The sequence below is a fragment of the Schistocerca serialis genome, chromosome 8 (assembly GCF_023864345.2).
Source record: "Schistocerca serialis cubense isolate TAMUIC-IGC-003099 chromosome 8, iqSchSeri2.2, whole genome shotgun sequence".
Classification (NCBI taxonomy): domain Eukaryota; kingdom Metazoa; phylum Arthropoda; class Insecta; order Orthoptera; family Acrididae; genus Schistocerca; species Schistocerca serialis.
Window position 1 is genome coordinate 543,898,675 of NC_064645.1, and position 27,442 is coordinate 543,926,116.

Consider the following 27,442-nt stretch of genomic DNA (forward strand, 5'->3'; position numbering starts at 1 on the left):
GGAATTGAGACTAGCAAAAAAGGTACGTAGCTTCTGGAATACTTAACTTTAATCCATAATTGGTGAACATCGGTCTGACGGTACATGCATCACAAGATAAATAGCAAATGATAATGGCACCTTGCTAGGTCGTAGCAAATGACGTAGCTGAAGGCTATGCTAACTATCGTCTCGGCAAATGAGAGCGTAATTTGTCAGTGAACCATCGCTAGCAAAGTCGGCTGTACAACTGGGGCGAGTGCTAGGAAGTCTCTCTAGACCTGCCGTGTGGCGGCGCTCGGTCTGCAATCACTGATAGTGGCGACACGCGGGTCCGACGTATACTAATGGACCGCGGCCGATTTAAAGGCTACCACCTAGCAAGTGTGGTGTCTGGCGGTGACACCACATTCCTCCCCCGCAAATCGGCGTACGGTCGTGTTATAAGGCTTCCGCCCGCCGTGGGGAGGACCATGCTGACGTATGCGACGAGGTGGGGAGCCTAACAACAGGCGAGGCTGTGCCACCTGCACCCTGCCATCCGGACCGCGGGGAGCTAGGAAAAGCCTGAAAACCTGCTCCAGGGTGCACGCGAACATGCGGTGTATGCTCCCGCAGAGATACAGGAGGGGCCGAAGGGTCGACCTCCATCGGGTCGGGGCATCCGACGGGCGAAGACGAGAGATGGTCCGGAGCGGGCAAGAGTTCCATGGCGGAGGACAACTGGTCACGGGATGCGATCGGCGGCGCGTGACCCAGGGAGGCGCCCGGCTGTTGCAGCGACGCGTCCACTGCGGGCGTCGCCGGCAGGAGAACAAGCGGCGGCGGCGGCGTGTCGCCATGGGGCAAAAGGGAAGGCAGCGTCGGTAACACCTGGGGCTGAGGCGAGCCAGTAGATGGGTCCCCAGGGCGCTGACCGGACGGCACCGTCGCTGAAAGCAGACGGGGAGCGGCAGAACCCGTGCGACGACAGGGGTGCAGCTGATTGAGATGCCGGCGCACCTCACCAGAGGCCCCCAACACCAGATACATAGCGCTGCCGAGGCAGCGAAGAATGCGCTCTTCGAACCAACGCCGTGAACCTCGATAGTGACGATAGTAGACAACGTCGCCTGGAGCAAAAGCAGGTGCCTGCCGCTGCACAGGAACCTGATGCGGCGGATGTGGCAAAGACATCAAGGTTCGATGAGGACGGCCGTGAAGCAACTCAGCCGGCGAGTGACCATCTCGGGGCTGAGAGCGATACGAGGACAAGAAGAGCAGCAACGCGTCCTCCCGAGAATGCGACTCTTACAACTTAAACATCTGGGACTTGAAAGTCCGGACCAATCGTTCAGCGGCACCGTTGACTGAATTTCTGCGGACATGAATTGTGGGCCATTGTCGGAAACAATAGCCTGTGGGAGACCTTCAACGCAAAAAATAGCAGATAACGCTTGGACGGTGGCAGATGACGTCGTGGAAGACATCCGGACAACAAAAGGAAAATTACTGAATGAATCTACCACAACCAACCATCGAGCATTCCAGAAGGGACCAGGAAAATCGATGTGTAAGCGTTGTTAAGGGGAAGTGGCTTTTGGCCATGCAAAGAATTTCCGCGGCGGTGCGGATTGTTGTTCGGCACACGCCATGCATGAAGAACACATATTCGTAAACGCAGCATCGATTCCGAACCAAGTACAGTGCTGACGAGCAAGTTGTTTAGTTCTCACTATACCCCAATGTCCTTGGTGGAGAAGCCGTAAGACAGAGGACTGTAACGAACGTGGGACCACGACCCTGGACTGACCATTATCAGAACGCAACAGCACAACACCACGTCGTACAAAAAGTCTCTCCTTGTGAGCAAAAAATCGGCGAACCAACGGATCCGCGATCCGCGACTTCGACAAAGGCCATTGCGTAGCAACAAAACGCAAAACGGTAGCAAGGACAAGGTCAGCAGCTGTGGCTGTAGCTACACGACGAAAATCAATCGGATACGATTCGACCACGTCATCGGTTTCCGCATCAATGAACATGCAAGCCAGTTCGGAAGAATCGAATGCTCTATCCTCAGCAACAGGCAAACGGGACAACGCATCGGCGTTTCCGAACTTAGCAGTGGACCGATACAAGATATCGTAGCGGTACTGCGAGAGGAAAATAGACCAGCGATTGAATTTCTGCGCTGTACGTGGAGGTACAGGCTTGATCGGATGAAAAAGCGACGTCAAAGGTTTGTGGTCTGTGATGATGGCAAAGTGACGACCATACAAGAAATCATGAAACTTAGTAACACCAAATACGAGAGCCAAAGCTTCTTTCTCGATCTGTGAATAATTTCTTTGTGCAGACGAGAGCAATTTGGACGCAAAGGCAATAGGGCGATCATGCGATCCATCTTTGTGCGCAAGCACAGCACTGATCCCGAAATCCGATGCATCTACCATCAACAAAAGGGGTTTCTGGGGATAGAATGGCGTAGGGCAAGTAGTGGAAAGCAACGCCGATAACTGGCGAAAGGCGCGTTCGCATTCCGTCGTCGAGACGAACGGAACACCTTTACGGCGTAAGCGATGAAGCGGAGCTGAAATGGAAGAGGCGTGCGGCACATATTTGTTATAATAATTAATTTTTCCCAGCACACTCTGTAGCTGCTTCAAATTCTGCGGCGAAGGCAAGTCTCGTATGGCACGGAGGTGCTCGGGACTAGGATGTATGCCTTGGGCATTGAGTACATGTCCCAGGTAGGGTAAGTCGCGCAGGCTGGCGTGAGGTCTGGAAAATGACAAGGAATTGAGACTAGCAAAAAAGGTACGTAGCTTCTGGAATACTTAACTTTAATCCATAATTGGTGAACATCGGTCTGTCGGTACATGCATCACAAGATAAATAGCAAATGATAATGGCACCTTGCTAGGTCGTAGCAAATGACGTAGCTGAAGTAGCCTATGTCTATCGTCTCGGCAAATGAGAGCGTAATTTGTCAGTGAACCATCGCTAGCAAAGTCGGCTGTACAACTGGGGCGAGTGCTAGGAAGCCTCTCTAGACCTGCCGTGTGGCGGCGCTCGGTGTGCAATCACTGATAGTGGCGACACGCGGGTCCGACGTATACTAACGGACCGTGGCCGATTTAAAGGCTACTACCTAGCAAGTGTGGTGTCTGGCGGTGACACCACACATCTGATGACTTTACAAGACGGTAAATGACAGAATCTTCTGCAAACATTCTACGAGGGCTACTCAGATTCACTTCTATGCCGTTAAAATAGATCAGGAACAACAGAGGGCCTGTAACACTTTCTTGGGGAACGCCGGATATTATTTCCGGTTTTCTCGATGACTTTCCGTCTATTGCAACGAATTGCGACCTTCCTGGCAGGAAATCACGAATCCCGTCGCACAACTGAGGCGATATTCCATAGGCAAACAGTTTGGTCAGAAGACGCTTGTGAGGAACGGTGTCAAAAGCCTTCTGGAAATCTAAAAATATGGAATCAATTTGACATCCCCTGTCGATAACACTTATTACTCCATGAGTATAGAGAGCTAGTTGTGCTTCACAAGAATGTGTCAATCAATCGTTTTCTTCGAGGTAATTCATAATGTTCGAACACGGTATATGTTCCGAAACCCTACTGCAAATCGAACGTTAGTGATACTGGCCTGTAATTCAGCGGATTACTTCTATTTCCTTTTCTGGGAATTGGGGTGACTTGAGCGATTTTCCAATCCTCGGCTGCGGATCTTTCTGTGAGCGAGCGGTTGCATATAATTGCTAAAGATGGAGCTACTGTATCAGCATAATCTAAAGAGAATCTGACTGGTATACAACAGGACCAGAGGACTGGCCTTAATTGATTTAAGCTGCTTTGCTACACCGAGGAGATCTACTTGTATGTTTCTCATCTTGGCAGTTGTTTTTGAATGTAATTTAGTAATATTTACTTCGTCTTCTTTAGTGAAGGAGTTTCGCAAAAAATGACGTTTTACAGGATAAAATAGGCACATAATACACTGAGGTGACAGAAGTCAGAGAACCGCGAACTGCTTATATACAGATGACGATAGTACCGCGTACACGAGGTATAAATGGACAATGCATTGGTAGAACTGGCATTTGAACTATGGTGAGTAACGCGAAAAGTTTGCGCACGTCATTGTGGCCACGCGATGGAAATTAACAACTTAGAATGCGGAATGGTAATTGCGTTAGACGCAACAGACACTCTGATTCGGAAACTGCGAGGCAATTCATTATTGCGAGTCCTACAGCGTAAGAACCGTTCGTTTTTTCTTTTATTTTTTAAAGTTTACTTACGAAATAGTTTACCAATCCAGTAGCACACCCCATTCCTTCCAAATCTTTCGGTGCTTTAAAATCATGTGGCTTGAATTCGTGCCTGATCGATCGCGACGCGCGTACCGGAGACCAAGTGTCCAAAAAAGGAAATTTGACTATGAAGAGGTTCAAATTTCGAGCGCTCTACTGTGAGGCCGATATCTCTGAGACTACTCAAAATCTGTGCCGAATGATCCAAATGCACTTCAAAACTATGACAATATACAGGGTGTTACAAAAAGGTACGGCCAAACTTTCAGGAAACATTCCTCGCACACAAATAGAGAAACGATGTTATGTGGACATGTGCCAGGAAACGCTTAATTTCCATGTTAGAGCTCATTTTAGTTTCGTCAGTATGTTCTGTACTTCCTCGATTCACCGCCATGATTTCATACGGGATACTCCACCAGTGCTGCTAGAACATGTGCCTTTACAAGTACGACACAACATGTGGTTCATGCAGAATGGAGCTCCTACTCATTTCAGTCGAAGTGTTCGTACGCTTCTCAACAACAGATTCGGTGACCGATGGATTGGTAGAGGGGGACCAATTCCATGGCCTCCACGCTCTCCTGACCTCAACCCTCTTGACTTTCATCTATGGGAGCATTTGAAAGCTCTTGTCTACACAACCCCGGTACCAAATGTAGAGACTCTTTGTGCTCGTATTGTGGACGGCTGTGATACAATACGCCATTCTCCAGGGCTGTATCAGCGCATCAGGGATTCCATGCGACGGAGGGGGATGCATGGATCCTCGCTAACGGAGGACATTTTGAACATTTTCTGTAACAAAATGTTTGAAGTCACGCTGGTACGTTCTGTTGCTGTGTGTTTCCATTCCATGATAAATGTGATTTGAAGATAAGTAATAAAATGAGCACTAACATGGAAAGTAAGCGTTTCCGGACCTATGTCCACATAACATATTTTCTTTCTTTGTGTGTGAGGAATGTTTCCTGAAAGTTTGGCCGTACCTTTTTGTAACACCCTGTATACTGAAGTCATCAAGATAATTGTATACACCACTGAAAATATTGAAATGTGTGTTAAATCTTATGGGACTTAACTGCTAAGGTCATCAGTCCCTAAGCTTACACACTACTTAACCTAAACTATCCTAAGGACAAACACACACACCCATACCCGAGGGAGGACTCGAGCCTCAGCCAGGATCAGCCGCACAGGCCAGGACTGCAGTGCTCTAGACCGCTCGGCTAATCCCGCGCGGCATGCACAACCGAACTTAAAATCATCCAGCACAGAATCAAGCTGGCTTGACAGGACAGCCGCCCAGTTAGCAAGACCGGAGATACGATTCAACTCTAATACATTACAGTCAGTACAGAAGGCCGTGGCACACTTGGATTCCTCGGTTAACGATGTCTGGTAATACATCTGGTTAAATCAATGATGCTGAAAATATTTGGGCCAGCAAACCAGAAAATAACGTTACCCAAATCGGGTATAGGCACCGATTCCACTACAACCTTTTGGTTATGGAACCTGTAATCTACCGCCGCTCCGTACTCCGCCGCACCAGCCTTAGGCACCGAGAAACTGGGTGAGGCATACGATGAGACTAACGGTGTAACAACGTAATCTCGCAACAGCTGAACGACAGTACGGTGATGTTCTTTCAACGTTGGTGGTGATAACCTGTATGGAGTGTGCCTCAGAGGAATTGAATCAATCAAGCGAATGTGATATTAAATACGGTTAGCCAATCCTAACCACCAGCCAGTACCTCAGGCAATTGCTGCCACACCTGAAGCACCCATTGCCTCTGGGAAGAATTTAGATGGTTTCAGTACACACTTTCCTCTTTCTCAACAACCGAATATGTTACAACTCGAACAATTCAATTACAAAAGGGAATTTTAACGCCATATCCAAACTGTAAATAATACTTTCTTGCTACATAATTAATAATGCACAGGGTAGCATTCAAAAAATCTCATCCTACAATTATAGAGGCAGTAAGGGCCCCTAACCACCAACAAATTAAATGGCCATGAAAATTCTCCACCTTCCAGACAGATGTGACAATGACGAAGAACTGACAAGGAACTGTCATTAGCGGCGATACATTTACGACTGACATGAGCAATCGGGCAAAACCCTACCACACTACGACAGCGATGATAGTGTTGACTATCCATTAAAGACATGGAATCTAGTAAGGCCCAACACGGTTCAGAGTGGCACTTACACAAATAAAAGTTACGGGGTGTGTTTGAATGACTAATGTATTACAAAAGCTATGTGGTGACGCAAACTTATGTTTTCTATGTCCCTCCGTCCCCTGGCGTCGTTGTTCTTCCAGTACCTGTCTACAATCATTGACAAGATGTCCGGTTTGATGACAGTGAAAACATGTCCTCTCGCGTTGATCCGTCAGAACATCCTGACGGACTGCTGGAATTTTATTTGCGGTTAGCTGTAATCTACCATTCAATATTGTCGAAATTTTAAGACGTAAGATAGAGAAACAATAAGATTTTTCAAACACGAGAGCACTGTGATGGAAATGGAAATGCCGAGTGGCTAGGGTCTCCCGTCGGGTAGACCGTTTGCCTGGAGCAAGTCTTTTGAGTTGACGCCACTTTGGCGACTTGCATGTCGATGGGGATGAAATGATGATGATAAGGAGAACACGATACCAGTCCCTGAGCGAAGAAAATCTCCGACCAAGCCGGGATTCGAACCCGGCCGTTAGGTATGACATTCCGTCGCCCTGACCACTCAGTTACCAGGGGCGGATAGCACTGTGATCTTGTGGTTTTATTCCGTCTAAAATCTGATGGACAACATTTCCATCGGGTAAATATAAATCTAAGGCATTACTATAGCCTTATCCTCCATCTGCACGGTCAATCGCAAAAAGTTGATTATGACATGATTACTATCAAGTGACAATGACTGATGCTCAATTAAAATCGGCAACAAAAGGTTTGGCAATTTATTAAAACCTTGCCAAAAGTCTACCTTCATTAAGCCTTTGATCATTCTGTAAACATTCGGAACTGCTGTCACCCTGCCAACTTAAAATCCCAGACGTTCTAGAAAGGTGCAGAAATCTGCTTGAATATGTGGAACTTGTGAACGAACGGCTACCTTTTTAAGTACTAGTAACAGATCTGTAATTCTATCAAACAAATCTTGGCAATAGGCTTGAGCGCGTAACCGTTGACAGCTGTAATCGTGGATCTAACAGGCCTCTTTAGCGCTGTGCTAGTTCAGTAACATTTTCTTCAATTGGGGCTCCGCGAAATTTTAATTCATAGGCTGGACGGGCCTTCTTCCAACAGGCAATTCTCATGTCACGTCTGGTTGCAGCATCAGTATGCGTAATAAATAATTGCCACGCAGGATTAGCCGAGCGGTCAGCGGCTCTGCAGTCATGGACTGTGCGGCAGGTCCCGGAGGAGGTTCGAGTCCTCCCTCGGGCATGAGTGTGTGTGTTTGTCCTTAGGATGATTTAGGTTAAGTAGCGTGTAAGCTTAGGGACTGATGACGTTAGCAGTTAAGTCCCATAAGATTTCACACACACACACACACACACACACACACACACACACAATAAATAATTTCTTCACTCAGTATGCAGCTTAGCATTAAGTTTTCTTATGGCCTCCCCGCCCCCCTCGCTCTTCCCCCCCCCCCCACTCTAAATTGTTTTAGGATTTAACTCTGCTATCAGTGAACAGTCTGATCTACTAACACAAACATAAGAACTTAAACCCTCATAAGTAAATGTCAGGTAGCAAGTATATAAACACCACAAGCAAATATTTAAAAAAAGAGGGAAATAATACGAGGAGAGTAGGAAGGAAGACTTACATTCAAGTTTAGAAGCTAGCTGAGGCCGTATTTTTATAACAATTAAAGATTTACACCAAATCAAAATATTACACAATTCAAATCAGAAGTCACATTAATCACTTACGGGTATCATAAGCCCCGTAAACATGATGCCGACAGCGGGCGCCCCTCGGGAAGGTAACTTTGGAACAACGTTAAAACAGCCATTTGTCTACAGCAAAAACAATATACCATTTACACTCTTGCATATACAATTTTTTTACAGAAGATCAGTTACTTAAATTATACAAAGTGAGTTGAGAGTCAGACACCGACTGCCGAAGCAATTCCCGCGACCTCACACATGCGAGCCGGAAGCCAATTGCCACTAGGGAGCCTCTTTTACCGCTCTTGAAGGCTTCACGTAGCCCCTACCGCCACCTTGCGAAGAGACATAACACGCACAGCAGTGGCAGCCTATGTGAAACAGACAGATTCTATTAATAAGAAATTAACCGAGAATAGCGCCATAGTGGTAAAAGCGGGTAAAAGTAATGCTGCCAGCGTGATTAGTGAAGCCGATTTTTTTACTAAGACTCAGCAATTCTTTGCAGAAAACAACATTATGCAAGTATCAATGAATCCCGTTAATCAATTTAATACCGAGATTAGGAAAAAAATTGATAAATCGGACTTTCTCCCCAACAGTAAAACGAATTATGGTCTAAAAATGGTGGCATTCGAATTACCAAAATTAAGATCGGAAATTAAGACACATAAAAGTGATAAATGTGTGAGACCGATAGTTGACGGGAGGCACACCCAAAACGCTAAATTAAACAAATTTCTTAACAAAAGACTTAAAGAACTACATGTCTTAAACAGTTTTCAATATAAAGAATAGCATCAAACTAACTGAACTATTAAAAAATGTTAGTATGCCAAACAAATCGATGTTGGTATCTTCTGACATAAAAAAACCTTTATACTAATATGCCTATTAAGGAATGAGTTGATATTACTAAAAATAATGTACTACAATATCAGAAAGTAAGTCAAGCAGAAATAATAGAATTTATTGACCTGTTGGAAACGTCTCTCTCGCTTAACTGCTTCCAGTTCATTAATAAAATATATTGTCAGCGTGACGGGCTTGCGATGGGCAATTGCCTTGCTGGTACAATGGCAGATATTTTTAGTAACCACCTTGAGAATACGTTTTTCAGTAATAATGCAAATTCGAAAGAGAAAACTGTATACTACAAGAGATATGTTGACGATGTCATTGCCCTGATCCGAGGCCACCGCAATGACGTTAACATATACCTTGCAGCCCTTAATGCGATGCATAACCAGATTATTCTTGCTCTTGAACTTGAGAGCTATTTCAGCATAAATTATTTAGATTTGACGATTACGAAATTTAACGGCCACCATAAGTTCAGCATTTTTAGGAAACCGTCCTCTTTAGATCTTATTATTAACGCCCAATCATGTCACCCTCCCAAATATAAAAAGGCGTACTTCTATTCGATGATTCATAGACTTGTAAAACTCCCCCTAGAACAAGACAGTATAAAGCAAGAAATAGCAACACTGAAATACACTCCTGGAAATTGAAATAAGAACACCGTGAATTCATTGTCCCAGGAAGGGGAAACTTTATTGACACATTCCTGGGGTCAGATACATCACATGATCACACTGACAGAACCACAGGCACATAGACACAGGCAACAGAGCATGCACAATGTCGGCACTAGTACAGTGTATATCCACCTTTCGCAGCAATGCAGGCTGCTATTCTCCCATGGAGACGATCGTAGAGATGCTGGATGTAGTCCTGTGGAACGGCTTGCCACGCCATTTCCACCTGGCGCCTAAGTTGGACCAGCGTTCGTGCTGGACGTGCAGACCGCGTGAGACGACGCTTCATCCAGTCCCAAACATGCTCAATGGCGGACAGATCCGGAGATCTTGCTGGCCAGGGTAGTTGACTTACACCTTCTAGAGCACGTTGGGTGGCACGGGATACATGCGGACGTGCATTGTCCTGTTGGAACAGCAAGTTCCCTTGCCGGTCTAGGAATGGTAGAACGATGGGTTCGATGACGGTTTGGATGTACCGTGCACTATTCAGTGTCCCCTCGACGATCACCAGTGGTGTACGGCCAGTGTAGGAGATCGCTCCCCACGCCATGATGCCGGGTGTTGGCCCTGTGTGCCTCGGTCGTATGCAGTCCTGATTGTGGCGCTCACCTGCACGGCGCCAAACACGCATACGACCATCATTGGCACCAAGGCAGAAGCGACTCTCATCGCTGAAGACGACACGTCTCCATTCGTCCCTCCATTCACGCCTGTCGCGACACCACTGGAGGTGGGCTCCACGATGTTGGGACGTGAGCGGAAGACGGCCTAACGGTGTGCGGGACCGTAGCCCACCTTCATGGAGACGGTTGCGAATGGTCCTCGCCGATACCCCAGGAGCAACAGTGTCCCTAATTTGCTGGGAAGTGGCGGTGCGGTCCCCTACGGCACTGCGTAGGATCCTACGGTCTTGGCGTGCATCCGTGCGTCGCTGCGGTCCGGTCCCAGGTCGACGGGCACGTGCACCTTCCGCCGACCACTGGCGACAACATGAATGTACTGTGGAGACCTCACGCCCCACGTGTTGAGCAATTCGGCGGTACGTCCACCCGGCCTCCCGCATGCCCACTATACGCCCTCGCTCAAAGTCCGTCAACTGCACATACGGTTCACGTCCACGCTGTCGCGGCATGCTACCAGTGTTAAAGACTGCGATGGAGCTCCGTATGCCACGGCAAACTGGCTGACACTGACGGCGGCGGCGCACAAATGCTGCGCAGCTAGCGCCATTCGACGGCCAACACCGCGGTTCCTGGTGTGTCCGCTGTGCCGTGCGTGTGATCATTGCTTGTACAGCCCTCTCGCAGTGTCCGGAGCAAGTATGGTGGGTCTGACACACCGGTGTCAATGTGTTCTTTTTTCCATTTCCAGGAGTGTATATAGCACACAATAATGGAAGCAATACATCTACAGTCGACGTTATTTATAAGAATGTAGAAAGAAATGAAAATAAGAACAAGTTATCTAGTAAGACCAATCCGAAAAGATACGCCCCTATGACCTACAATGGTCCGATATCAGATAGAAGTGTACGACAGTTCCATAAGCCGAACGTGGTGTTTGTGTTCAGTACAAAAAGTAACCTACGGTCGAAACTTAGACGTACTGTAGAAAGCCTAGCAGATAAGTAGAAAAGCGACGGGGTTTATAAACTACGATGCAGTGTGTGTGAAGGATTCGATGTCGGGCAGACAGGAAGGTCGTTTTTTACACGTTTTCGAGAACACACAAATGCACATAACAAGACTGCATTTGGAGACCATATGCGGGTGTCTAAGCATAAAGTGTTAGATATACGCCGAGACATGGAGATTTTGCATAGGGCCCCCAAAGGGAAAAAGCTTGACATTCTAGAATACATTCAAATTTATAGAAACAAGAAAAGATACCGTAACTTATTGCTTAATGATCAACTCGAATCTGCAGATCATAATTTCTTTTGTATTTTTGACGAGGTCCTATAGAGCCCCTTGAAGCAACGGTGAACCATGGGAACGCAGTCAACTCTTCTTTGAATGTGGGGAGAATGTCCTATTGGAGGGCGATTTGGTCCGGTGATCTCCGCCAACACCACAGAACAGGGTCTTTTACGACTACATAAGTCGACATAAGATGCTTTTACGACTACATAAGTACATAGTCGACATAAGGTGGCATAACTTTGTGATACTGGTTTTGTTAGACGACTGTGGTTCATTTACATGAGGCTGCCACATAGTTGTACTTCCTATATTCAGTGGTTCGGTTAAGACCAAAACCCATAGGCTCATATGCAATGTGTTTTTTATCGGTAGGTTTTTTAATATAAGACCAAACGGATATGCATTTGTGTAACCCTGCAGTGTTCTTAAAATTATATATGACTTTTGATAGGTTTTATATATGACCAGACAGATGTGTACTTGTGTAATTCCGGAGAATTTGTATTCCTTTTCGGTATGTTTTATATGTAACCAGGCAGATGTGCATTTGATATGACTGAAAAATCTGCGCTCATACGCAAGGTGTGTTTTATTGGTATATTTATATATGATCAGATGGCTATGCACCGTGTAACCCTGTAATGTTCTTAAAATTTGAGTATACTCCCAGAAGATTTTATATATCACGAGACTGATGTGCTATGTATAATACTTCAGATCCCATAAAATATTTATTTATGATCGTATCTTATTACGTACAGGACAAGACAGATGTACATTTTTGTAACTTCCCAGTTGCCACAAAATTTTCATTTGCTTTTCGATATGTCGCATATGTGACCAGGCGGATGTGCAATTGTGTAGGTCTGCAGCTCTCATAAGTTTTGTATATGTTTACGTGATACAGTAATCTCTAGAATTATGTACAAGCCCTAATGACGTAGTGTTACCACACACGCAGAGCCCGTTATGACGCGTGCTGTGATATTCATTGGCGCCTCTTCTGCTAGCGCCTGTAGTGTCAGAACAGAGCCGGAGTTGCGGTAGTACTTAGCTTGCGCTTGTATGTGATGGAGACACTTAACATTTATAATGTCATCTCTCTTGGACGCCTGTGTACTACTTACGACAATTTTGTAAGGCCTGAGTGTTTTAGGCAACTATTAATATCACCATTGTTTGCCTTGATGTTGTAACCTGTATGTGTCCTAAGGCATGTAACTAAATTTATACGTATACATGTTATATGAGCGGAATCCAAGCCCACTTTTATAGTGTTTTCTGTCTTCCCTAGATCCGATGAGGGCGGCTTTCGTTTCACCGAAACCGGTAATCATGGAATAAAACGAATTTCTGCGATCTTGGCTACCAGTTTATTGTTTTACAGACAGAGACTGTCTCATATGGAAAAATGGTTTGGTGATAAAGTTCTCATGTTTCGTCATCGGTGCCCCGCTTACGACGAATCGGGCTACTCCTACGTACACGTTGGGCATCGTTCAGAACGCATTGGCAGCACCTCTTCCGGACTCAGAAGACAAGCAGTCCACAGCGCTACCACCTCGAGTACAGGCCAGAATAAATGAGAGAAGAGGTTCGACCGCACCGACAGGTTGCAGAATGTCACCGCGAGGGAGGAAGATGAAGCAGACGCCTGCTCCTGGCGCTGACAGTTTCGTCAACCGCGATTACCTGCGCACAGAATGCGGTTATTCACGTTGCTGCCAGCTTAGTTTTCTAGTGCCTTAGGCGCTCTTTACGACACACCTGAAGCATTATAGTGCCCTCCTAGCGCGCCCAAGATGGATCCTCCCATCCCACCGATTGTACTCTAATTCAAGGAATCTTTCAGTCAATGCCAAGAACTTCGCAGAAGCTTTACGACGGCCGTTTGCAATGTGAAGGTGGTCGGCAGGGAGCTCACGCTTTAATCAGCCGATGGCTGTCGCCGAGTCGCGCAGGCGGCGTCTCAGAAACAGATCCCTTTCTGTCCGCACGCTTCCAATCCTGACCGCATCCTGAAGAGTGTCCTGCGTGACTTACCTTTCATCATCGAGCCAGAACACATCGAAGAACAGCTCGTAGTTCTAGAGTTCCACACGCACAGAATCGTGAAGATAATGAAGCCCCGATCACGTGAATATCTGCCGCTTTTTCTAATCATTGCTACTGACAGTGTGCAGATGAGAAAGCTGCACCAGTTCCCGTGCTTGCTGAAGTTACCATGTGGACAGAAAATATACTTGCCAAGCGAGGACCAGCCCAATACTTCCTCTCTCACTGCATCAGGCATGTTACTCTGCATTGCACAATATCGGAAAAATGTCTGGAGTGGCCTGGAAATCGCAATGCACGGGACTGCCTTCTTACGAAGAAAGAGAAGCCAGCAAGCATCGTCTGTGGCAGCTGCCATGTTGCAAGCTACCGCGGCTGCGAGGTCTGGAAATATGACATTTCCATTCTAATTGTCCAGCTGCCCCACAACTCACAGACAAGTCGGACAAGTCACCCCCGGCAGAACATTCATGTAAGGTGTTATGAAGCTCTTCCTGTCTGAAGCCACTACTCCTTTTGCATCAGCAATGCCTTCTTCGGTGTCTACTGCCGCTGTTCCATCTCTGATGTTCATCCTCCAACATCGGTCCCTTCAACTCAACACATTGTTGGTCGACTCAGGACTGCAGAGAAAGGGGCAAGAGCACCAGTTGGAGGCCTACCTTCCAGAGCTCTCCCATTGAGATGGCCTCTGTGCCTGGTACCATCGCTGGAGTTGCACCAACTACCTCCCAGCCTAACTCAGTGTCCTCGCCGTGCGGCTCTCTGCACTTGTGATCAGCACAAATTGCAGAAAATCATCGCTGCACTGAAGAATGTTGCGTCAGCAATCGCCAGTCATTAACCATGACTGACAGCGCTAAAGAATTGATAGTCAGCGCACAGGACGCAAATGGCGTCCGCAAGCAAGCTGGTTGAGACGTGAGAGGGGAACAAGAGGGAAACAAATGGTAGCACCAAAATTTTTCTTTTAACAGGGTGGCTTTATTGGAGTGAAGAGTTACACTAATTCTCAATCTTTCAAAATCAGCTACAGTTCTTTAAGGCATGCAGCTGCGATTAATCAAAACAACAAACACTTTTAATTCAGTAGCAAAGGGCATTGAACAGTTACACTAATTCTCAATCTTTCAAAATCAGCTACAGTTCTTTAAGGCAAGCAGCTGCGATTAATCAAAACAACAAACACTTTTAATTCAGTAGCAAATGGCAAGCTGGGAAGACAATGAAATTTAAATAACAACTCTCCACAAATATGGCTTCACAGGTAAGATTAAATTTATGATTGTTAAAAAATTTTTTTTAAAAAAACTTTCGCAAATATCCCTTAATGCCTTTAGTAAAACAATAAGAGATAGGCCGAACGAGAAAGTGCAATCCACCTCAACATTACCATAGATCATAGACACAAGTTGCACAGTTTAAACCCAAAACGTAAAAGATAAATCATTTCACTAAAATGCTGCATCATTTATCAACATAAAAATTCACAAAGAGCCCAAGGCTAGATTTTAAAATTTATGACATCGCAGCAGTAGGCAAGATAAAATTAGCTCAGTTAAGAAAATACAATTACACCTAAACTCAAATACGAGTTAAAATTTAACACACACGGTGACAACCACCAGCTTAGAATTGTTCAAAACATTATTCAGTCTCATAGGTGCGCAGATGTCATTACCAAGGGGAGTGTGCGAACCAACTTGAAGCAACTATAACATGGCATAGACCAAATTACAGATTCGGCAGTCTATGCAGAGGAGTCGGCAAGAAACGGTAAACAAGTCAGGAAACGATCACCGTCTCCCACATACATACTCGGGCACGGACACAGAGGAGCCAACCTTAAGCCAGGGAGATAGGACAGGCAGGGCGAGGGGAAAAAAAAGGCAATTCGTCACGGGACCCACCGAACCATTGAACGGGAACTACCAAAATTCGCTCACCTTAAACTTTACGTACGACGACCGGGCGAGGAAACGGGAAATCGTACGGGCACAGGCCAGCAAAAATCCCAGACAAGCACACAGAATCCCATAAATTCCAAAACATAATTTAATCAATCATCCCCCAAAACCCCGGAACTTGGCACTAGCGAAATTACAGGCCACAGGATCAAAAATGGTTCAAATGGCTCTGAGCACTATGGGACTCAACATCTTAGGTCATAAGTCCCCTAGAACTTAGAACTACTTAAACCTAACTAACCTAAGGACATCACACACACCCATGCCCGAGGCAGGATTCGAACCTGCGATCGTAGCAGTCCCGCGGTTCCGGACTGCAGCGCCAGAACCGCTAGACCACCGCGGCCGGCGCCACAGGATCCAAAGGCACTCTGCAGAAGAGTAAGGAGGGAAAAGGTTAAACGAAGTTCTACAACGGCACAATAGAACGCCAAGAAAACCACACTAAGTAAGGTACATCACCCCACAGAATGCCGAGAAACACGAACAGTGGGGTTTGCCCACGTTTCCGGCACAATCATAACAACGAAGATAATCTTCTTAACCATAGCACGCTGAAACACACAAACAGCACCAAACTTCCGAGGACGGAAAAGTACTCCCCTGTAAACTACATCCGGGAGCAGCACAGCCGCGGGAAAGATGATCCGGCGCGAGTATCGTCACCCAGACCTCAGCAAGGAGCAGTCAGAGAGGGCAGGAAAGCTGGTAATCTGGCGACGACTCCAACCACTGACCCGAGGAGCAGCAAGTAACACCAGCCCCGGACAGCGACAGCCCGGAGGGACCCACCGTCCAACGCAAAAGGCAATGCTCGCGCCGCTCGCGCCCAAACTTGACTGCCAGCGCACACGCCACCGGGCAGAGATGGCGCCACCCACCGCCAGGAGGCGCCCCGCACCGGAGAAAGAAACACCACTCGGAGACTCAACGATCGAGAATCGATCGGGAATACCGCCACCACGGCACACTGGTGAACTATGCCAGTTCCTCCGTGATGAAGCTGTCAACATCTGCTTGATAAACAAAACCCACCTGCAACCACGTTCCGACATCAAAGCGCCAAAGTTCTCCAGTTTCCACATGGATAGTCTAACGTCAGGTAGTGGTGCTCCTGCTAATGTCCATAACAGCATTAGCCACTACAAAGTACAACTATCACAGTTGGCCACAAGTATCGTCATATACATTGACGGGCCCCAGCACATTCACTGCATCCTACAAGAATCCGTGTCACCCTCCAGATTCTGGCCGACTTTGACCCCTGCTCACTCTCGGTGGAAAAAATCTTCACTGCCGGTGACTTCAAAACAAGTAGCCTGGCGCTGCTAACAGCGGCGCTCCCTGCCAGCCGCAGAACGTTATGAAGCCATCATGGTGTGTGCCTACGAGCGACCATCTTCCCCACTGCCTGGAAAACCAGTCATCATCGTCATCGCAGTCCGGCAACAGATCACCACTTCCAAGCGGAATACTCTTCCCTCTGATCAAGTTCCTGTTTTCATGACATCTATACGGGTCCACTGCTGTTGCACAACGCCGACTTCCGCTCTCGGGAACCACTGCGACCTCTTTCGAGAGCCATGACATGCAGACTTGCCGCTCCTCCACCTCCAGAGGAAACGGGCATCAACAAAGTCCTTTTATACTTCACCGATGCCCCGTTCATACCAGTCTCAAAAGCTGCGCATCCTTCACCACATGTAATTCGTGAAAATTCACTCTCGCTGTCGCTAGATATCCTGCTGCAAATCACTGAGAAGAGCCTGGTGTACCGAAAAGGCCAGTAAACGTATCTTCCTGCCGTCAAGAGACTTCCGAATCGTCTCTGGTGGGACATCAAGACGACTACCGCGACAGAGCGAAATCGGGAGTCGTGTAACGAGGTCTCCACTCTCCACGTCGACGATGGTTCAGCCTGGCGGACGATCAGATACTTCCTCCATCACAGGAAGCGCGACCTTGCGTTTTGCAAGTCTAATGCAATGGCTGACGCCCACGGTGATACTTTTAAAGCAAATTCTACGCCGATAGAAGACGCAGTAGAAGTTGCCCCCGATGCACTGGTCGCAGATAGACTTCCAGGCTACTTTGAGAGGGAGGATGAAGATGACTCCATGACTCCTGATGCGTTACGCTCCCCAAGAGACGAAAGCAATTAAGACAATGTGCCAGAAACGTGGTAAATACGAAAGTCGCGGAGTATGTCTTTCTATATTATTTCCATTTAAGTGCACTCGGATAACTTGCTAACAATCGACAAACGTTTGAAAGGTAAAAAGCGCAGTTACTTCTTAAGAATTACGCTGCAAAATACAACAAAGTGGTCCTCAACTGCTTAGTTAGTAAGAGATTCAGTACGATCACGTAAATATCCTTTTTAAAACAGTTTTCTCTGCTCTTACTTTGGCTGACACCAGTACGTCTAGTCTTATGGTGTTGCCTAGCCGGTAATACTGCTGTCCTTTCCTTACTATAGTCTCTACCGGTGCTCGAAACTGCTACCAAGGCGACATCTGTCCCGACTGACAAGTGTCGTTTCATCTGGGCTCTGCATACCCGTGAACTGCTTTCTAACTCATCCTCCTCTCCATTGAAAATGTCAGTTCCTCGAAGCGTTAGTTACGTGGAAAAGTTTCCTCCTGTCTTCTCAGAACTAAAAAATAAAAGAAGGCTCGCTTCCACCAATTATTTTGTCGAAGTGATGAAATAGCTGCCATCAGAATAGGAAGAACGTGACATTTGAACTGGAAGAGTAGATGCTAGTCGCTGTATATTATATCAGGATCCTCCACTTCACTCCAGAAGCAATTTAACGCTAAAAGTTGCAGGTGAAAGACGGTGAAAGTCAATTACCGGAAACAATGGGCACTTTTTTTCGTTTCAAAAGCCATTCTCCTTATTCTTTACCATTGAAATTGTAAAAAATGAGTGGTGAAAATTATGCCACTCTTTTGCACCATCTGGATTAACTAACGTGGCGGTAGGAACTTACAATGCGAAATAATATCATTTTCCATCACGGAAACCGAACCATCTTAGCAATTTCACAATTAAGCACTGATATCTTATTTATGCTACTGTCGGAACAAGAGAAATGTTTTGGTAGCTGGATAACATCATTACCTGAAATCTGCATAGTTTTAAACCTATTTACGAGATTTTCACTAATATTTTTGCAAAAAATAGATAGGAAACATTTTGGTTCCTATGGAATGTTAATTAGCAGACTGTAAGAAAAATAAAAAACAAATTAAAAAAGAACGACGTACCACGAAGGAATTATCGAAATGAGTCAGAGATCGGTAGATGTGATGAACATGCACAGAACAATAAATGACTACAGGTTTAGAAAAACTGTATGATTTATTCAAGAGAAAGAGCTTCACAAATTAAGCAAGCTAATAAAGCGACGGTCCAGCTTTAACCCTCATGGAAGAAGGTATTCAGCCTTATATTTATTGATAGGGTTCTTCTATGGCTTCCTGAGAAATATAATGCCAAATTATGTCCAATTTGCACATTAAATCTTAAAAATTCTGATGCGTGAAGGGCCCTCTCCTTAATGCTCCAAGCCAAGCTAGCCAAAGTAGAGTTTGACTAACCGCAGAAACTCTCTCCATGTGCGGGCGGGCATTAACTTGCTGAAACGGAAGTCCAGGATGGCTTGCCGTGAAAGGCAACAAAACGGGGTATAGAATATGGTCGACCTGCCGCTATGCTGTAAGGGTGCTGAGGGTGACAAGCAAAGGGGTCCTGTTACGAAAAGAAATCGCACGCCACACCATCACTCGTAGTTGTCGGGCCGTATGCCGGATGACACTTAGTTTGGATCCCATCACTGTCTGGGGCATCAACAGACACGTCTTTGGCCTGGTATCTCGTTGATTGGAGTAGAATCGTCTTCAGTGATGAGTCTCGCTTCGAACGGAGCCCCAATGACCAGCTAAGACGTTTGGAGTCGCCCCAGACAGCGGTGGGATACCACCGACATATGGCCGGGCAACCAGAAGTGGTGTTATGGGCTGCCACTTGTTTTCACAGCAGGGTCCCTTTGGTTGTCATGCGCAACACCCTTATAGCACAATAATACGTCGACGATATTCTACGCTCCGTTTCCTTGCTCTTCATGGTGAGCTATCCTGGGGTTATATTTCAGAAAGATAATGGCCGCCCGCATACGGCAATAGTTTCTACTTCTTCTCTTCGTGCTTGTGAAACCCTAGCTTGGCCAGGAATGTCGCCCGATCTCTCCCCAACTGAGCATTCTGTGCCGGGCGCTCCAAACAGTTTGGGATTTGGACAATCTAAGGTGCCAATTCACAGAATTTGGCACAATATCTCTCAAGAGGACATGCAACAAACCTATAAATCATTTTCAAGCCGGATAACTGCTAGCTTAAGAGTAATAAGTGAACAAACTCGTTACTACTGACTTTCTCAGTTTGTGAAGATCTTTCTCTTGAATAAATAATTCATTTCTTTCTGAAATTGTAATAATTAGTTTGTCTGTACAAGTACATCACATCCACCGACTTCCGCCCATACGGATAATTTCCTCTCTTTTCTCTCTTAAAAGCCGGCCGCTGTGGCCGAGCGGTTCTAGGTGCTTCAGTCCGGAACCACGCGGCTGCTACGGTAGCACGTTCAAATCCTGCCTCGGGCATGGATGAGTGTGATGTCCTTAGGGTAGTTAGTTTAAAGTAGTTCTAAATCTAGAGGACTGATGACCTCAGCTGTTAAGTCCCATAGTGGTTAAAGCCATTTGAACCATTTTTCTCTTAAAAAAGAAAAAAAGGAGCAAATTTTGCAATCATTCAAGATTTGCAGATTTAGGCTCTGAGACAAGACAAAATTAAATGTACTAATGCTCATCTACTTATGAACACATTCTTTCACCGCCGGTGTAGTTGTCTTGCACATTTTCCTTATAATATCGATGCTGCTCAACGTCTAATATGCGCTAAACTGTAGTTGACGTTGCCAGAAGTTATATGGTTGTGTCATTTGAGAGGGGCAGTCAAGAGTAACTACAATGTTATAGATTACCTTGGCATAGGTATAACTTCAGGGCACTAAAATGCAGGCGGAGCATCTGTGTCGAAGGGGAATTCCGTTACTGGTGTGCTACGTGATAGTTCGATACTTCGTAAAACAGTCCTTACAGTTTCTTGACCCTTGAGCTTAAGGAATATTTGTTTTATTGACATTCTAATGAGGGTAATGGTGGATGAGTTACATTTTTCTGTTAGATTTAGTATGCTTTCATTCGTTTTCATAAGTGAGTAAGCCTAATATGACTCACCGGATGCAAGCATTTGTCTAGTTGAGGCAGCCGCTAGCATCGCACCTATAACACTTGTGAAGTAAAAGTCAATACTAGACTGACCTGAAGCTAGACCATGGTTATAAACGCTCGGCAGAAAATGTTCATGTTGAAGTTAATTCACTACTTTGGTAATCATAACGTTTTTCGACCACTGCTCTGAGTGTTCGAAACAGTAGCTACATCTACATCAACCTTTGTGTACAGTCGTACTCAAAAGTATCCGAACGACCTGAATTGCATTTAGCCTTATTCGAATGCAACCCACATAGCGCAGCTGTCTAGCAGGTCCTCTAATCGCCCCTCGGTACAGTCGTTTCACTATTGAAAATGGTTCCAACAAGTCACCACTAGAAAACACTGCTCTGTATCGCTATAACTCAAGATGTAAAATAATACCAAGGTACTACAAATATCAGGGAACATCTTATCACAGATAAGACGGTTCTTCAGGCTTGTAAGTTCACATTTGTTACAATAAATGACATACATGAAATGTTACCACTCTCATCATTACGACAGATACGTAATTCACGTAGTAAGTTTCATCGTATTCGTGATTTCCTCTTCAAATTAACGTACCGTACTTATTATTTAACACAAAATGACGATAAAAATTTAAGTTATTCACGAGCAGCTAGTTGAGAATATGTATGAACTTCAAATGACACGGCGAACCGTCTCGTTCTGCATATGGATCCAAACCCAGGTCATGCAGAGTAAGCAGAGACTTTCGTGACTAACGGAAACTTAACTGTCATTCCTGACTAGGCATACAGAGAGTGATACACCTCGATTTTGGACAGTATCAGTTAGCAAATATCAACTTTAAATCACATAACGTAAACATTGTTAACGGACGCGAATTCCTACCCAGCATCTATTGTCCTTGTTAACGAACTACGAGAGATGTTAAATATTGCTTCTTCACAAGTAACTTACTAGAAATGCCGTGAGGTAAAGCTTTGTGTTGGACATGGATTCGAACCCAGAATCTAATTGGGTTGTCATCGAAGCACAATCAACTGTGACATTACGGATTTTCTCGGCTGTAGCTAGATGTTTTAACTGAAATGACGAGACGAAATATCATTTTTTTTCTTTCCCAGGACTCCAACCTGGAACCTATCGCTGTTATATTCTAGAGAAAACGGACGTTAAAAACGGGTTTGTTACACCAGCAGCAACAAGTGAGGACGTTTGAACTGGAAACAATATGACGGAGAGTTCAGTGCTGACTGGGAATCGAGCCCCACACGTATCTTTGTTGACTGCACACAGAGAGACCTCAGCTACCGAATTTTTTTTTTCCACCAGCAGCTCGGAATAACATCCTTGAATTTACAATGATTTCGCAAACAGTTCTGTGTCTCACTGGGACTCAAAAACGTCAGATATCGTTAGTGCTGACAACGAATGAAAATACATTAAAAATCAAAATTATTACCCACCGGCAGATAGGTGTTCTCATGCTAGAGTTTCATAATACATAATGAAAGCTTTACTGCCGAACCAGGGTTCGAACCCTTTCACGCGCAATATGAGGAGATGTTGAGGAATCTGCAGTTTTGAACTAACAACAAAATGCAGCCGAGTTGTATTGTCACGAAGGGATCAAATTCCGCGTTAAGGGCGGTCTTAGTTGCATTCCCAGATCAGAACCAATTTTATCGACACACAGAAGCTGAAATAAAAGATGGAATAAGTGTCCTGTGACCCTACATGGGGTTTGTTTCGTCACTAGTAACAAATAACTAGTTTTAGAAAGGTTACTGTTGATAAGAGTTTCTACTTGTCGCGACTACTGACTTTATTGTGGTTCAACCTAACGTCTACTTGGTAGAGAAGGAATATCATGTTTCACATGAATGTCAGACCACAATGACATTATACCTTCTCCACTCGGCGTAGCCAGAAAAGAGCAGAATCTGTCTCTCCTTATTAATAATCGTCAGCAGAAGTTGGAATCGAACCCAGACCAGACGTATATGAACCCAGCGTCAATCCAAGAGACCACCAAATTCTCTTCTCTAGCACTCATTTTTCTATCATAACAATGTTGCGCCACACTGGATGAGAATTCTGACACACAGACTCCCTGTAGTGGTTTGCAGCATGTCCAGTACATTCATTTACTTGGTTGACCGAATCGCCATGAACTAGCTGCCTCGGCTACCCAGTGAATACATTCGACTTTATTTTGTAATCACCGAAATAAAATCACGTAATAGACACCTACACAGAACTGCCAACAGTGCAGGATGCAGAAATTTAAACAGGAAGTTTTCCTTTCGACTTGAGCTACTCTGTTGCGCTTTCTGTTTGTTAAAAACGTCGTGCAGTGCAAAAGAAAAGCTGTAACTGTCTGTCTCTCAGAAGTCTAGATCCACCCATATACATTATAACATAGCACTATGCAATGCGCAAGTTAAGGAGGAACTGTTGTTGAGTTCTGGAGGTGTTGTAGGTATGTATCAGCTAGTAGTATAACGGTAAGCGTCGCGCACTATTGATAAAACGTCGCGAGTTTGAGTTCGTTCACTGCTACATTTTTTTAATCGCCATACCGCTGTCTGCTGAAGTTATCGGTCTAATGGAACTTTGAACATAATTCCCTTCACTTCTCAACCCTAAATAGTTGCATGTGGAAAAAGGGCTAACTTCTGCGACATATTGTTCTTCTCAGGTTTAATAGATGGCCAGGCTGCAGATGCATCTCGAAACTTTCGTACTATGTATGGGGAGAGCGCATCGTGCCAAAATACGTCAGAAAAGTATTTTCTACATTAGCTGTGTAGTGGCAGTGGCATTTTTTCTTCATAAAATCTTGTTTGACAGCTTTAACTCAGAACAAGTTTTCTACATGCATCTAACAAATAAACTGCAAGTGCATTGTTAGACTGTTATAGATAACATCAGAGAATTCGCATATATGGTTGATGATTAATTTCTCTCTCATGTTAACTAATGATTTAACAACACTAAAAGAAACCGTACGAAAAGTGTGCATTGTATTATAGGAAATGAAATAAAACTACCCACGATAACCTTACGATGAAAGTCTATTTCAATGAAACTGAGTATCTGTACACAAGCGTGCCTCTATCGGCACGAATTAGTGAAATACTAATCACTTAGATTTCGATTGGGTCTGTGTTTGATTGGTATGCTGTGTCATACTCAAGTTGTATGCAAATGTGGCATTTCATAAATAAAGTTATGTATTCCTAGAAACCCAAAATTTGTTTGTCAGCACCGGAAAGAAGCGTTACCTGTTGTGCAGCATTGTAAGTTTTTTACCATTGCACTCTGAGCCGAAAGTATTTTCTTGCGATTTCCATATCGATGTGCGATCTGACTGCTTGTGGCTCTTTCACAGAAGGGATAAAAACGTTACAGTCAGCAAGACTGGAACCGGAAACCATAACAGATGTTGTCTCTCAGGTTAGCACGATTCCACAGAGCCAGGGAAGAGGTACGCGTCTAGGTCTCCTCTTAAGAGACCAGTATTGGCTACAACTCGTAAACCGCTATTTAAAGGACGAGATTAGATGCGATTTTCACGTGCAACGACTTTCCTGGGTTGAAAACCGTAAATTTACAATCTTTTGTTACAGCTCAAGCGTTAATAATAACTGAGATTGATCAATGGAAATGACAGGAAAAATCAAGTGAACCTTGAGGCTTAATTCCGTGCACACCAGGAAGTAACTCGTCGATCTCAGAGTTGCCAAATACATCTTGCCATGAAACTTCCTGGCAGATTAAAACTGTGTGCCCGACCGAGACTCGAACTCGTGACCTTTGCCTTTCGCAGGCAAGTGCTCTACCAAGTGAGCCACCGAAGTGAGCTGTGAGTACCGGGCGTGAGTCGTGCTTCGGTGGTTCACTTGGTAGAGCACTTGCCCGCGAAAAGCAAAGGTCCCGATTTCGAGTCTCGGTCGGGCACACAGTTTTAATCTGCCAGGAAGTTTCATATCAGCGCACACTCCGCTGCAGAGTGAAAATCTCATTCTGGATATCTTTCCATGTTGCCAAATCTCAGTTACAGTACCAGCAGGAAGAAGACGAACCGATGTGATCCTACAGTGGGCTGGGAAGTGACCATAGCTGACGTCTCAAAGACGCGGCTGCTACGGCCTGGAATAAGTAATCCGTCTGATTCAAGTTTCTGTAACTGGGTTTAGGGACTGGAGCGTAGTTACTAATAATACTCAGAACTAACAGCAAACTAAGCTCCATAAATCAGTAACTGTCATAGTTGTTTTTATACATCTTTCGTAAGTGTACTCAAAACTAAGAAAATCATTGACGAACGTTTTCCTGCCTCGCCGATAGTCGAGCAAAACAAACAAATAAAAATAAAAAAAGACTGTGTGCGTGCGTGTTTGTGTGTGTGTGTGTGTGTGTGTGTGTGTGTGTGTGTGTGTGTGTGTGTGTGTGTGTGTGTGTGAAAGAGAGAGAGAGAGAGAAAAGAGAAAGAGAGAGTGAGGGAGAGAGATAAAAATAAAAAAGAATGAGAGAGAGAGTAAAAAATTGTTGCAGAGAATCTGAATCATGGTATGTAAAGAAATCTTTCATTAAAATGACACGTCCTACATCATTACGAAATGTCGTATTCATGATCTATGGAACAAGTATTAATCTAAACTAATCTAATCATATCATATTGCTGACTAGTCATGAAGAGGCACGTATTACAGAAATTTTCGCCAATATCAGTAACCAAATCTAAACTAGAAAAAAAAAAAACAGTATTGTAATAAACCGGGACGCCTCTAAAGACCCTTTCGTCCCTGTTAACTAACCACGAAAGATGTGTGATATACCTCAATTCAGAAGGAACAAAGTGTTCATGCATTTAAAGATGAAGCGCATGATGTGAAGTTCTGTGACGGTGATACGAACCCAGCACGCAATCGAATTGTTAACTAAGTAAAATCAAACGATACGTATCGGTTTTTCTTACCAGCTGCTAGATGTTTGAATCTAAAATAAGGATACAAATTTTTCTGCTTGAGCGACAATCTAACCGCACACCTACCGTCCTTCATTATCATCCACGAACATAGCTTAAGTAACACTTGCTTACTCACCAACAGTAAGATGTGTGCCTGTTTGGCCAGAAATAACGACACCTATTGCGATTGTTGGCAACACATGAACAGACATTAAAAATGCACGTTAGTTTTCACTAGCATACTGGTATGCACGTGATAGGGCTTGAAATGATATTATGAATATTTTTGTACTGGATCAGGATTCGGACCCACATACTTACCTTTGGAGGAGACATAGAGAAGATTGCAGTCTTGGGAAAAGGAACGAAATTATTGAACTATACTGTTCCGAGAGATTCAGATCCTCGATAGATGAGATACGAATTCGAATCACAGTCCAGCACAAAATTTTTCAACGTCTCTAGTTCATTGAAGTACAAGAAAAATAAGAGCCTTGTTCCTTTACATGGCTATCGTTTCATCAAATAAAATAAAATTTTCTAATATAGGTAAGTTTACTGGAGACAGTATTTATGTTTATCATGACTTCCGCATATGTCATTTCCCAACGTAAACCGGCTCTGCCCAATTGGTAATGAAGGAACGTGATGTTTAATGCGGATTCTGGATTATAACGTATTTTTGAGGTTACCAGAGGTGAAGTAAATCTGTTTGTACCTCTTAAAAGTAAATGCCTGAACCCACGCAATGCACCTGTAAAAGTTCGTTCCACTAGACCATTGTGGCCACATTTCCCAGCCCCAGGAGTGTGCATACGCATACTTCTTCCGTAGCTCTGTGGAAACACGCTAATCTAAAACAAAACAACTGTTATGGTGTGCGGTTCAAGTTTTGCTGACTGTAACGTTTTTACCCCTGCTGTGAAAGAGCTAAGCAGTCAGATCACACATCGATTTGGAAATCGCAAGAAAATACTTTCGGCTCAGAGTGCAATGGTGAAAAACTTACAATGCTGCACAACAGGTAACGCCACTTTCCGCTGCTGACAAACAAATTTTGGGTTTCTAGGAGTACATAACTTTATTTATGAAATGCCACATTTGCATACCACTTGAGTATGACACAGCATACCCATCAAACACAGACCCAATCGAAATCTAAGCGCTTAGTATTTCACTAATTCGTGCCGATAGAGGCACGCTTGTGTACAGATACTCAGTTTTATTGAAACAGACTTTCATCGTAAGGTTATTGTGGGTAGTTTTATTTCATTTCTTATAATACAGTTCATAATTTTCGTACGGTTTCTTTTAGTGTTGTTAAAACATTAGTTAACATGAGATAGAAATTAATCGTCAACGATATATGCGAATTCTCTGATGTTATCTATAACAGTCTGACAATGCACATGCAGTTTATTTATTAGATGCATGTAGAAAACTTGTTC